The sequence below is a fragment of the Zonotrichia leucophrys genome, chromosome 7 (assembly GCF_028769735.1).
Source record: "Zonotrichia leucophrys gambelii isolate GWCS_2022_RI chromosome 7, RI_Zleu_2.0, whole genome shotgun sequence".
NCBI lineage: Eukaryota > Metazoa > Chordata > Aves > Passeriformes > Passerellidae > Zonotrichia > Zonotrichia leucophrys.
In genome coordinates this window covers 12,166,666-12,180,666 of record NC_088177.1, presented here as the reverse complement: position 1 = coordinate 12,180,666, position 14,001 = coordinate 12,166,666, and positions in this window count along the sequence as shown.

The following is a 14,001-nucleotide window of genomic DNA, read 5'->3' as shown; positions in this document are numbered from 1 at the left end:
CTTTAATCTTTTTCTTTGATCTTCTTTTTCCTCTCCTAGGCTTAAGCTGTGCCCTAATGGAACAGAGATCAGCTGGATGTTATCTTCCCACACTGAAAGGTTTCCCTTTGTAATTGTGTTTATTATTGTAAACTAGCCATCAGGCAATGGAGCACTTCTCCTGCTCCATTCTCCTTCTCCTCTGCCCCTTGTTTATCTTTCCACCCCTCCTGGATGTTCCTGCTCTCCATGCTCTCCAAGAGACACAGCTTTCAGGAGAAGGTGGCTTTTGTGTTTTCACTAGACTTTTTCCATGACAGCAAAACAGTTTCTAACTCTTTAAACTTGATGATTTCCCTGAGCCCATATGATTGGGATTTTCCACAGAAAAATCCCAGAGCACTGATTGTTCCTCCCTTGTCTAGCAATCCCTCTCCTATTTACTCTCCAGACTCCTGAAGTTTTGTGCTAGTAAGTTCAAGGCTTTTGATGGAGCCCATGAACTATAGGTAGAGTATTTTGTACTTAGAACCTAAAAGCTTGAAGGCTTGAACATCCAAAATCTGGCAGGATATCCAAGCACTTGTCTTTTCAATAAATGTGGTTTTTTGGTAAGTTTACCTAGGAAGGTAAACTTACCAAAAATATGCATACCAAGAGGAGGGATGGAGAGTGGCTAAAGGTGTGCTTTCATGTAGGATCATGCTCAGATCTTTTCTTTGCTACAGCCCATGACCTTGAGCCAGGGACCTGATGGAAGTTGAGTCATCCCTTTTGAATCAGTAGACCTGTACTGATGGATATAATTTGAAGTCTTGGCTCAGCCTCTGCTTCAGGGAACACACACTGGGAAGGACTTTATTTTCTATTTCTCTGCCTTTAAGCCTGTGATGTATGAGCTCTGCTGGCTGCCTCCAAGATGCTTTATGGAGGGATTCCTGCTCTGCTAAACTGTCCAGGAAAGTGTTAGCATGGACTCTGCACTGCTTCTGACCAGCAGGAGCCTGTGGGCTGCCATCCCCAAGGGGCCTGATGGGGGCATCTCTAGTGATTCTGATGTTTTACATTGCACAAGCCAAACTTCAGTGAATCCATCACTACAATGAATCCCAGAGGTGTAACTTGGATGGAAATAGTCTAAACCTACTTTTATGCATCACTGCACCTGTGAGAACTTTCATTGCAAGAAAGAATTGGTGATGATCTAATAATTAATAATTTCTATGCTCACCTGTGATTTGCAATAAAATAAACTCTAAAGCCACCACCAAATATATTTTTTAAAGGAAGAAAGTATTTCAGGAATGAAGAACAAGCTTAGGGGGTTTTTTGCACAATTGTGGCCTGTGTAATAATGCAGATGTGTCTGGATATGCTTCATTCTGCCAGTAAAGGTGGTTTTGTGATGTACTGACCCAAAATAATTGTATATTGATTGGATGAGAAAATAAAACAAGTATGGAGGAGGAGGAGAGGAGGATAGAAAGTCCTTATTTCAATTGCTGGGTTAAGGATTTGGATCCAGTCAGTTCTCTGTGTTGGGACAGGACACCACAGGTTTATCTGCCTGGCAAGCTTGGGTGTGTCCCAAGACATCTCTGGGAATACAGCAGGTATGTCCTCAGGGAGCAAGTCATTCCAAGTGATGCAGAAATGTGTCCCTGTGGCATGCAGCTGTGCCAGGAGAGGATTAGGTTGGGTGTTAGGAAAAGGATTTTCATTCAGGGGGTGGTCAAGCACTGGCACAGGCTCCCCAGGGTAGGGGTCACAGCACCAAGCCTGACAGAGCTCCAGAAATGTTTGGCCAATGCTCTTGGGCACAGAGTGTGATTATGTGCAGGGCCAGGAGTTGGACTCAGTGATCTTTGTGGGTCCCTTCCAGCTCAGGATATTCCATGATTCTGTGATCTGGCATGGGAGCTGAGGTTTGCAGTTCTGTGGCAGTGCTGTGCCATCTCACCCTAGAATGTGGGTTCCAGGGGCTGCAGCAGGAAAGCTCCTTTTTCACTTTTAGCAGGCACTTTTTGCAAGCAGGATTGCCAGAGCAAAATCCAGGGTCTTCCTTGTCCTTGCTAGGACTTGCCAAGATCCATGTCCCAGGGAAAGCAGCTGGGAATGAGAATTCATGGGCGTCTGCCTGCTTGGGTGCACAGTTCCTGGGCAGTGCAGGGATGCTGCTCTCCCACAGAGGAGCTCATGTTGATGAGAATGAACAGTGATGAAGCTTCAGCTTTCCCAAGGGCCCAGAAAATTCAGTAGTGAGAAAGGTGCTGGTTGGAAGCCATGTCCTGTTAGCCCTGCTAACACTGACACGGGGAGCTTGCTTGGGGCTTGCCTGGTCTTTGGTTTAATTGATAAGAATATAGTTCTGGACAATGCAAAACTTCTATGCATTTGGGCTGGATTTAGTTGAACTAACATAAGGGAAGTGTGTTTTACATCCAGATCATTGAAGTGATTCATTCTACCCTTCTCAAGTGGAATGTGTTCCTTTTGTCAGGCTAAAGTCACAGAGAAGTGGAATCAATTGCAACACCAGAATGGAAATGGGAATACCTGGGCTGCACCCCCTGTGTGTTTGTTCTGAGATCTCTGTCTTTTTAAACCAGTTTTAAAAGGAGAGCTCTGTTTTGGACTTCCTGCAGCCCAGGGAGTCAGGCCCTTGTTCAGGAGGAGGGAGATGATGGTTTAAATGCACATAGTGAAGTAGAAGACAAGATGTTCTTTATTTCAGGGGATTATGCAAGCCTGGAGGTCTTGGAAGAAAAGGTGAGTGCTGTTGCTTCTGCTCTGTTTCATAATGAACTCCCTTTGAGAATTTTGCCTTTGCTACCTAAAATACCTGAAAATGCAATTAACTTCTATTTGTTTAGTGAGTTCATGGCAGTATACCAGATCAAGCACCAGGGGAAATGCTGGTTGCTCTGATGGGGGTTTGCTTTCAGCAAGATGTGAGAGTACAGAATATTTACAAACACCTAAGTGCAGTCAGCATATTGCACTCTTTTCCTGGAGACTTTCTCCTGTCCCATGCACACTTACTTGCTATAATTTCAGCTAATGTGTTTTCTCTTTCCTGTGATCAGCTCCTCTCTGACACCTGTTGCTGTTAAATATTTGCTGTGTTCCTCTTTTGAAGGCTGGGTGCCTGCAATGTCAGCAGGAAAAAATACAAGTGTACATGAACCATTTGGCAGGCAGCAATCTCAGAAAGATTGCAGTGGTCTGGAGCTGTCCCATGGCACAAACACATATTTTATTCAGCCCTTAAGTGAGAAATGATCTCATTTTTTAATGTAAATACAAAGATATTCATGGAGGAGCCTACTGAGCACAAACAAGGAGAGAGGTTCAGTGAAATTTAACATTAATACATGCAAATGATTTTTTTTTCTGACACCAATTTAATTCTACACCTTGGAAGACTGTTTGAAACCAAGAACCTGATAAGATCCAGGAAAGAACTGGGTATTTAGGCAGTTATCAGGAATATATGACATCATAATTCACAACAGATTTGGAAAGAATATATAATCCATTTTACTGTGCTTGAGCAGTTCTTGACCTGATAGAGACTGGTTGCATTTTTCCACACCAAGATGCTGCAGAGCTCCTTGTGCTCTCTTCAATGTGTGATTTTTGCCACGAGAGAGAGAGAGACTGCTTGTCTGGTTTGATTCTTGCATGTTTCATCACTGGCTTTATGTATTAAGCCAGAGATCCACTTCCAGCAAACTTTAAGGTCTCAGCTTTAGCTGTAATGTTGGCTGTGTGCCTAATTAATCTGCTAATGATTTGGCATTCCAGTGCTCATAGCATGGAAGCCACTTTCAACAAAATAACAAAGCCTTTTGCTATCCAGGATGGTCAGAGCTGCAGAACATCCTGATAAGCTGTAGAAACTTGTGTAGAAGAGAGTGAAGCCTGGAAAATTGCCTGGCCAGCATGTTTTACAGATCCTGGTCACAGGAGCCTGTCAGGAAGGTGGTCTGGGAGCAGAATGCAGCATGGGGGGAGATCTCGAGCTGACTGCAGGGGTGTCACCAGCAGACAGCCAGGAGCACCCCATGGGATTTGCAGGTGGTGGGAAACAGGGCACTGATGGGTAAGCACTGCACACAGCTTTATACAATGGCACAAAGATGGGATGGCATGGACAAATGAAGGGCTCTGGTGGCCCCAGGGAAGGTTTGTCCCTTGGCCCCTTTGGGTGCTACGTAAGGTGTTGCTAGCCTGAATGCAGCCAGGGGCACGTAGCAGTCACAGGGCAGTGCAGGCTGAAGTCAAACCTTGCTGAAGGAGCAGGCAAAGGAATGAGCACCTAAAGAAGGGGAAAGAAGGCACCAACTGGTGTGCCACATATAGCACATGGCTGACTTAGCACTCGTGTCCTTCTGCTCAAGGTTTTCTAATTCTGTCCCAGACGATGTCAGCGTCCCCCAGCAACTGGCAGCAGCACATACAAGGCGTTCCCTGGAGAGCTGGGAGGGTCTGTCACTCCCACCCTGTGCCGGGAGGGTGCCTGCAGGGGAGGGAGCAGCTTCCTCAAGGTGTGGCTGCTTCTCCGCCTTGCCCAGGTGCCCTGGGGGTTCCCTTCAGCCTCACCTTTAGGCAGCTCACCTTCCTCACGCCATCTTTCCCTGTGGAAGAAAGTGCCACCCAAGTGCTCTTTGCTTTCCACTGTCCTGTAAAGCTTCCAATCATTTTTTGGCACCTCGGGTTGCTCGGCATGAGCACCAGCTTATAGATCACTGAGCAACCAGGCTCTGAAATGCCAGTGCCCGGCTAAATGTAACAACAGCGTGCATGGAGGCAGAATGTGAGCGTCCAATCCCACCAGGCAGGACTCTCTACCAGACTGGCAGGCCTGGAGGGGTGCTGTGTAGTTTATAAGATGTTAAATTCTGCATGCTGTCTCACACTGCACAGGATAAAATTCCCTTGGTGCTGCTTTGGGCAGCTGGGATTCCTGTGTCTTCAGAGCTTCACATGTGAGCTGCAGAGATTCCCTTGCCTTTTCCTTCCTCTCTTTTCCCTGGAGCACACAGCAGAGGATTTAAATTACTGCCATTTAGAATGATCTGTCTTTCCTGCATCCCATGTTACTCTGCTAGGAGGTGGAGTGGCTTCAGGCTTGGAAAGGGCACAGAAAGATAGCTCAGTGTCTGGCCCCACATACTGCACTGCCTGGAAGGTTTCATTGTGACTTTTGGGGCATCAGCCTCTTTTTTCACTTTTTTTCTTCTCCCTCTCTCTTTTGACATGAAGTGCTCCAGGTCTTGAGTCAGACCAGGAACTAAGAGCTAAATGACTTAATGTGATATGGTTTAAATTTTGCTGATTTCTGTTAGGGACCAACTGGGCTTGAAATCTAACAAAACTCAAAGGTCATATCTCTTTTTAGGAAATCTGGTGCTTTCACAATCTAGGCCTCATTTTCCCTTCAGTCATTAGTAAGACTTCTCAATGAGGTATAGGTAGTGTTCAAGACATGAATCTTGGAGATATGAGCATCATTCTCTGAGATCATTCCTTCTCACTGGAATCCTGTCTTTGCCAAGCACACAGTCTGCATTTAAAGCTAAAAGCCCAGACAAAAATGTGTTTAATACTCTGGAATGTGTTTAAAACTCTGTTTTCTAATTACCTGCATGATTTTTGCTGTTGTGTTAGAATTTAGGTGGCATATAGCTCAGTCTTATACAAATCTTGAGATGGCCTAGCAAGAACAAAGCTGTAGGAACCAAAAATTTTCAACTATTTCCATGTTTAGCAGTAAGTACTTTGGATTTATGAAACCTGTGTAGATTTCAGATAATATTTGTGCATTTTGAATTATACCCATGAAGATGATTATTTTTGGGGAAAGATGGCCATAACTACATTATCATATAATCATTCACATTATACATATCTACATTATCATGTAACTACATTATCATATAATAATTCACATTATACATATTTCAGAAAGCTGTTTTAAGAATATAAGTATCATTGTCAAGACTTATTAAGCCCTGATAGAGGTCCCCACAAATATGTAGAATGTATCTGTACCGCAGTTGTCTGAGAGGGCACAAATGAACATAAAGCATTTGATGAGCTCCCCTTTTCTCATGAATCACTATGATAAGGTTTCTAAGCATCCTGTGTAAAAAGTGTCTGTATTTAGAGAATTTACACGGAAAGATGGAGCTGACAGTGTGGGCTGGTGGTTTGGGAGTTTGAGGTTGTTGTGTCTGGTGGCAGTGTTCCCTGTGGCACTCCCAGCTGTGGCATCCCTCTGTAGTTGATGCTGTTTCTTTGGTCCAGCCATCCCAACTCAATGCTGAACTGACATTGTTCTGTACCATTAGCAGGTGCTTTCTGGAGCCACTGTACCCTCTTGTCCCAGCAGGATGATCATTCCCAGTGCTAAGCCCATGGCTGGAGAGGTGTTTTCCACCCAGCAGGCAAAGGAGGCTGCAGGCAGGGCCTGCCAGGCTTTTCTTGCCCTTCTTCAACAAATCAGGGGCAAAGAGCCTCCTTTCAAAAATGTGACAAGATACCAATGTGGGTCCCTTAATGCTTTTAGTGGGAGAGGGGAGACTCAGAAACCAGTCATGCTGCAGTCCAAGGTGAGAGAGCACACAGGAAGGTCTCACTGCAGCCAGCCATACAATGGATGAACCTGGCCAAGCTGTTTAAAACCAGCTGTGATGGAGCTTGGCCACTTGTTCTGTGCTCTTAATGTTTGTGTGTTCACTCTGTGTGTGAAAACAAACTTGGTGAAGCGCTGCAAAATCTTCCCAATGAAGCTGCTCCTCAGTGCAAGCCTGTTTTTTGGGGAGCAGTGATGTAGATATAAGAAATGTCTCTCCTTCAGGGTCTGTCAGAAGCTGTGCTGGCTCTAAATAGACTGCTGCCACTGCTCTCCTAATTTAGCTGGAGGCAGGCAAGTGACATGGTAATGCTCAAGAATGTCACTTTGCTTCTTGTGTGACCTATGAGATCAGAGGTTTTTAGGAGATACACAGTGACTCTTGCAGAAAGTGCTGCAGGATACAGGAGGTGGAAATCCTCTGGAACTGGGCAAGATGTCAGAACATAAGGGATAAAGGATTCCCTGGGAGGGTTTCTGGCTGTAGGGAGTGACAGGACCTTGAAAACCCTACTAAAGTTTGTTTGTGCTGCCTGGAGCTTGGCAGCCAGTGCAGGCTGCCTATGCCTCTGCCTGCAGCTCTTGCAGTTACTATCTCTAAAGTTGCAATTTCATATAAGCCACATGTGATCAGGTGTTTGGTGGTCTCCTAGAGTGCAATATAAATCAGGCTTATATATCAGCCACTTCTGTTTGAATTGCTAGCCCTGAGGGCTTTTCTCCTGCTCGTTAAACTTCTGTCAGAGTCAGATATTTGCAATATGAGACGCTTCAGAGCTGCCACCACGAGGCTGATGACATATTTTAGAAGACTGTTACTCCCAAAAGTAGTTCAAAAATGCCTGGTATTGTTATTGAATACTTTTCCCCAAACTCATCATCCCAAGCAACTCCATTAAGCTGATAGAACTGCAGCAGTTGGCTATGGGCTGCTCTGTGTGTATGTGCAGGTTTTCAACACTTTGTTTAGGAGGTTACTTCTATTTTTCTGCTTGAAAAATATAGATCCTAGAAGTGGGAAGAGTATGTGCAGCTGAACCCTAAGTGCCAAAGCTGATTTGGGTGATTTTTTTATAGCAAAGACAGTTTTAGTCACAGTGGTAAGAACAGTGTAAGGCAGCTTCACTTCTGTAGTTTTGGAGGCTGTAGAATAGGTGGGAGATTGGGTCCTGAAAGGTTATGCTGCCATGCAAGAGTTGTCTATCACAAAACACAATGTCATGGCTTCTTTAAATTAGTTATGTTGTAGTGAATGCAAGCCAGTGCATCTCCTTCAGAATAGTCTGTGAAATTGTTTCATGTGTGTTCATTTTTGATTTGTCCTTGTGAGTGTTACATACAGCTAATAACTGATTAAATTCTTCTATTAATTCTATAAGTGAGTTGGCAGGAACAAAGATGATTGGTCAGATTTAAATGGCAAGATTTTAGGGACTTAGTATTTGTACAGCAGTTTTCAAAATATACCATCTTCTAGTTTCAATGCTGCACCCTGCAATGAGTGTGCAGGTTTCTCATTACAGTAAAATCATATTGAGATAATTGGGGGATGTGAGAGTCAATCTGGGAATGTGGCTGTGGATCTCCAACCTTTCCCTTGTTGGATGTGTGTTCCAAATGATGGGAAATATTGTAATGTCAGCAGCCTCCTGCCAGTGCCTCTCTTCTTCCTCTTCCTGGGCTGAGTGTCAGTTTAGCTCAGCCTTTATAGGGTACCTTGAAGTGGGGGCTGTTCTACATTTAATAATGGCATATAACCAGCCTGAGAGGTGTGAGGCTGGGATATCACATTTGTGCCTGCTGTTGTTGGGGGTATCTGTCTTCCAGTTGTGGTTTTTATGATCTGAAAGGAATTCAGACCCTCAGTCTCTTGTAAAATTTGATGGACCTTATGTTTCTTCAGAGCATCACTGTAGTCTCTTCCATTTTCTCTTTGCATCATCTTTTCCTTTTCTGTTTTTTAACCTTCTTGCAGCTGCAGTTCCCTTTTGTTGCCATTATGGAAGCAGAATTTTTATCTATCCCTTTGAAAGGATATTTGCAATTTTTACAAAGATTTTTTTCTAGTGTTTTTATAATTCTAGCAGTAATTAAAGAACCATAATCAACTCTGTCTGCTGTGGGTTTTAGCACTTAATACAAGTATGCTGGTGATCCTGAGTAGCATGTTTGCTTCTCTGTCTGAGGGTGGTGAATGCTGAAAAGCACTTTGCCCCCATGAAATTTAGCTGACCTGCTTGCTTCACAGCAGAGTTCAAAACTAACATTCCTCAGTCCCTAACTGACTTGACAAGTCTTTCTCACCCCACAGTCCTGTCCTTTCAAAAGGAAGGAGGAAGCTGAAGACACATCACAGTTGTGAAGCCTTGTGCTCTGTCTGCTGGGAGGGGAGGAGCAATGTGTTTGCTGCAGAGGGATTGAACAGCTGAAGAAAACAGCCCAGCAGAAAGTGGCAGGGGCAGCTCCTGGGAGAAGGTATCTGCCAGCAGGAATGTGTTGTTGGCAGCTTCAGCCACTGAAGGTTTGTTTTCCCTCTGATGCAGACCTGCTTTCCCCATCAGCCTTTGCTCAGTAATGAGGATGGGAATTGTTATTTATTGGACAAGGATTTCAGCAGTCACAAGTGATTTTGAGAGACTTTGTCTTGGGCTTTCAAAAAGTGATGCACATTCTCCTCTTAAAAACAAACCAAACCACCCAGTGGCCTCCTTTCACGGATTTTTAAGGTGAACATCTTCCAAATGAAAGTGTCTCAACTCGTGTCATTTTGAAAATCAGTTACTACGGATGAATTTCTAAGGAGCAAGTGATGGCTAAGCCTGTTTCTAATAATGTGTCTGGAGCCAAGAACATGAATTACACTGTACTTTGTGTGTTGTATGATTAGGATTTAAACTAAGGAGGAAAAGATCCTAATGGGAAACAGTGCTAAGAGGAGGTTACAAGAGACACAAATATAGGCAGGCGGTCTGGTAAGTGGGTTCAAGGGAGATGGGTAAACACAGAATTTTGGTACCCAGTACCTTGAAATGGTGTCATCTGCAAATACTGGGTGCTGAATTGATGGGGACAGTTAAACAAGGGTCTGGCACAACTTTTTCTGTTCTGAGTTTTGGGGGTAATTCAAATCTGCACAGTGGCCAGATCATGGGGCCTGAATCCCCAACCCCAATCTCCTGCAAGCTTCCAGGGCTGGGCATTGCTGCCTGGGAGCCCTGAGGTTTTCTGCCCAGCTTTCCCCCTCTAGCTGAAATAGAGGCAAGGAGAGAAGGGCTCTAAAGGGCTGGCTGAAGTTCTAAAGGCTGGCCAGCTAAAGGGCTGGCAGCTGTCTGAGATTCACAGAATTCACAGAATGACTGGGTTGGAAGAGACCTCCAAGATCATTGAGTCCAACTGAGCCCCAGCACCTCAACTAAACCCTGGCACCCAGTGCCACATCCAGGCTTTGTTAAACCATCCAGGGATGGTGACTCCACCACCTCCCAGTTTCTTCATTTGGGAAATGAAGCACTTCTGCGAAGACTTTTAGTTTCCCAGACTCTCTTTCATATGACTCAAAAAGGCATAATATTGGAATCATAGCATTAATTTTGCATTGCTTTGTTCTATATTTCTGTATTTGGAGTTTTAGGTACTGATTTCTTCCTCAGCAGCTTTTAAGCATTTTCTAAGGGTAGTAAAAATGTTACTCTTTGCAGTATGACAAATGCAAAAGAAGCATTTTCAGATTTCAAGCTCTACTTTGGGTTCCTCTGTGGTGTGCCACATCCAGAAATAATGAGAAACTCTGCATCAGAGATGCTGGAAAACTAGCAAAAGAAATGAGAGAAACCCATAGCAGAGAGCAGCCAAATGACTCATTAGAAGAGCCCCAGCTTGGCTCTTCTGCTCATTTGCAGGCAGAGGAAGGAGATTTGTCTGCTGAGTCCAAGGCAAGGCTGCCTCATCTGGGCACCTTTCAAACCACCTCCAGACCTCTAAGTCTAAGAACTAAGTCTAAATCTAAGAACTTCTCTAGGTTTCTTTCCTTTTGATGAAATGACAATGTCTGGGGAATTGTCAGGGTGTTATGTAGAGATGTTAGAAGCTTGAGTCTAACCTTCAGTGGGTTAGACCTCCATCAGCCCTAAGTGGATGGAGGCTTTCTCCTAGTTCCTAGTGGAGTTCTCAAAGCTGCCTTTAAAGGTGGTGTGGGGGCACTTTCTTGAGCTGATTGGACAAAGGAGACACATCTGGAAACGATGTGTCTGGATGGGGCTTTTGAGCCACCTTGTCTAGTGGAAGGTGTCCCTGCCCATGAGAGGGGGTTGGAAAAAGATAAACTTTAAGGTCCCTTCCAACCCAAACCATGCTGGCATTCTGTGACCTTCCTCTCAGACCAGAAGTGGTGGCAGGATGGCACCTGAAACTTCCATCAGCTGAAATTATTAAAGGATTCAGCTCTGCATGGGCACAGCATGAACCATTTACAGTTGAAAATGTGTTGAGGTTAGTAATGTTAGGAGGGTTTTCTTTTTTCCAAATGGTGCAATTCATTGGGGATTTTGTCCATCATCTATCTAAGGAAGATTCAAGCTGTATGTGGATTGTTAAAGAGTTTTGTTCTGGTATATCTAATCTATTTTCTTACAGAATACTTTGCAAAATAGTCTGAGTAATGTGATTCACTCTTCTTGGCCTGGTTTCCTAAGAAGGTGAGGCTCTGGTATTTTTCTTCCTTGTCCATATTTCTGTATTCTCTCAGTGATGTCTTTTGCTACTACTTTTTTTTTTCTGTTTTTTTTTTTTCTTTTTCTCTGAATCCAGCAAAAAATAGAAAGAAGGAGGAAAATTTAAACCACTAAAAGCATGTCAGACCAAATTTCGGTTATTACAGAGAAAGTCTATTTTCCCTTGCTGACACCACCTGTCCCAAATCTGGGGTATAGGGAGTAAGTGCTAATATCATTCTCCTGGGGTTTCCAAGGTAGCAGTAATTCCACACTTGAATGCACAGACTGTTCAATGGAAGGCCAAGTGATTTTTGGAATGAGTCAAGGAGATTACTGCTGCTGAAAACCAGGGAACTGGCATTGTGAATATAATAAAAGAGGATGATGAATGATGATGATGATTTGTTTTAAGAAGGATCTGTGTGCTCCCAAACCCCAGATTCATGTGTACTCATTTAAGATCCCTACATTAGACTGTCTTCTCCATATACTTGTAAAGCCTGGGGTCAGCCCTGCTGGAACAGGATATTTCCCAGCCTTTGGGGGAGTATAAACACCTTGGATTTATCCCCTGTGATGATGAACCACCAGGGGTTCCCAAAAGCTTCCACTGGCAACTTCCCCCTTCTGGTCTGGAGCCCAGCTTCTTGCAGATGAATTTGTCAGGCTTGCAGGTATTAACACTGGAGTCTAATGGGGTGGTGAGCCCGATTCTGGGAACTGCTGTGCTGTTTCTGGGTGTGGCTGTCACCTAATTGCCACCTGCTGTAGCTGTCACCCAGGTGGCGTTTGTCCTCTTTCCCATTGTGACAAATGAGCTATAAACTCCCAACAAGGGTATCCCTGGATGTAGGATATAATTCTAGTCAAAGTTTGTATTTTATGGTGATTTTCTTGGAGGTGTATCTCTCTTTATTTTTGCAGCCACTGATAAAAATCTGATCAATCCCTCGCTGCCCACTACTAGGAGTGTCAGGATGGAGTCAGAACACCTTATTTACAGAGAAAACGGTTCCAAATCTCTTCTGGGAATAGGGGAAACCCCTGCAATTAAGGGCTGCTTTGCCTGTCCCCTGTGAGGAAGCTGTTTGGCACCACTGTGGTCACCCCCTCACCACTTAGGGGTATCCTTCAAGAGGGGGATCTATAATAAAACTTGACAAAATGGTGGAAATATGATCCACTCCTCAGTGTGATTAAGGCCAGCAGTCATTATGTGGAACATTTGCTCTTGCCTTGTATGCAGCTCTACACTACAGTGGAACTATTTATGGGCCTGGCTCCAATGGGATTTATGGAAAGCAAAATCCTCCCAGTGGATTCGATTACAGGCTGCCAACGCTGCAAATGCTGCAGCAAATTGCAACTGCTGCAAAATGAGCTTTCCACAAGGGCTGCCTGACACGTGTCCTGCTAGCAAGAAATTCCCCAGCCATGAGGAGATGGAGTTAAATGGCTCCTCACAGTCCTGCTCTTTTTTCCCTTCTTAAGGCTTACGAGTTGGTTTTAGTGCTGCCTCTGTGCCTTCTCCATTTCTGTCTGTCTTCCTTGACACAGAGAAAGCAGAGCAGTGCACTGTCATACCCATGGCCAGTCATTAGAGGGTCTATTGTACTTTTTTGGCCAAATTTATCATCTTTCACCCTCTGGGGAAAATGAAAGCATTGCAGAGCATCTGAGGGTGAAGGGTGGCTGCAAGTTGTCCTGTCCAGAAAAGAGGGTGGCAAAAACAAATGGCTTTTGTGATTCTGAAGTTGAGGGATGCATGAAAAAGAACTGTATTCTCTACTTTCCTTGCTGCTGGTACTCTTAGCATCCAGAATGTCCAAATACTGGGAATGGGGGTGTTCTTGGGAGGTCCTGGACATCCTCCCTGTGACCTGAAGAAGGGTTCAGGTTTCCTTGTGTTAAGGAAGGAAGGGTTCAGTTTCCTCGTGTTTCCTTGGTTTTGCCTTCCCCCTCACACTGCGTTTTGCCTTCCCCTTGCTGTGCTGCTGTAAACTGGACTTGTGAAAGGATCCTCAGTAAATGCAATCACTCTTGTTCCCCAAAAGTGGCAGCATGGAGACAGAAACAAGTGGGTGAGTGAGGCAGGGAGAGAGGTAACAGAAGTGTCTGCAGCAGAAGGGAGTGGCAGGGACCACCATGCTACGGGTGACAGCTGGCTTGGGAAATATTTGGGAATACAGAGCTTTGTGGGTAAGGCAATAGCAGACTGTCTTGAATCAGCAGCTCTATTGAGAATTGTTTTGTTCTGCTTTCCCCCAACAGTTTTTGAGGGAGTGGATTTGATACTGACCCAGGAAAAATCCTGCATGATTCAAAGATACACCACTTCTCTCTGGGTCTCAGAGCTGCCATGCATTGCACCTACCCAGGAGACAGAGATCTTTGTGCTCATCTCCTGTTTGAAAGGTTAATTGTGCCAGTGGGGTGGCACGAGGCTGAAGGGCAATGCTCATCCCCAGACTCCAGATGTTTGCCATGTTTGCAGTGGTGCCAGCAGCCTTTATGGGCTTGCAGAGCATTACCCAAGCCAAGCAACATCCCTGATCCTTCCTCCAGAGCTGGGAAGGAGCTCTCTGAAGCCCAGCTGGTATATTGGGATATATTGTAATCTTTGGCAAAGGCAGGGAGTGCAGGAGGAATGTAAATACATTTGTCCTAAAG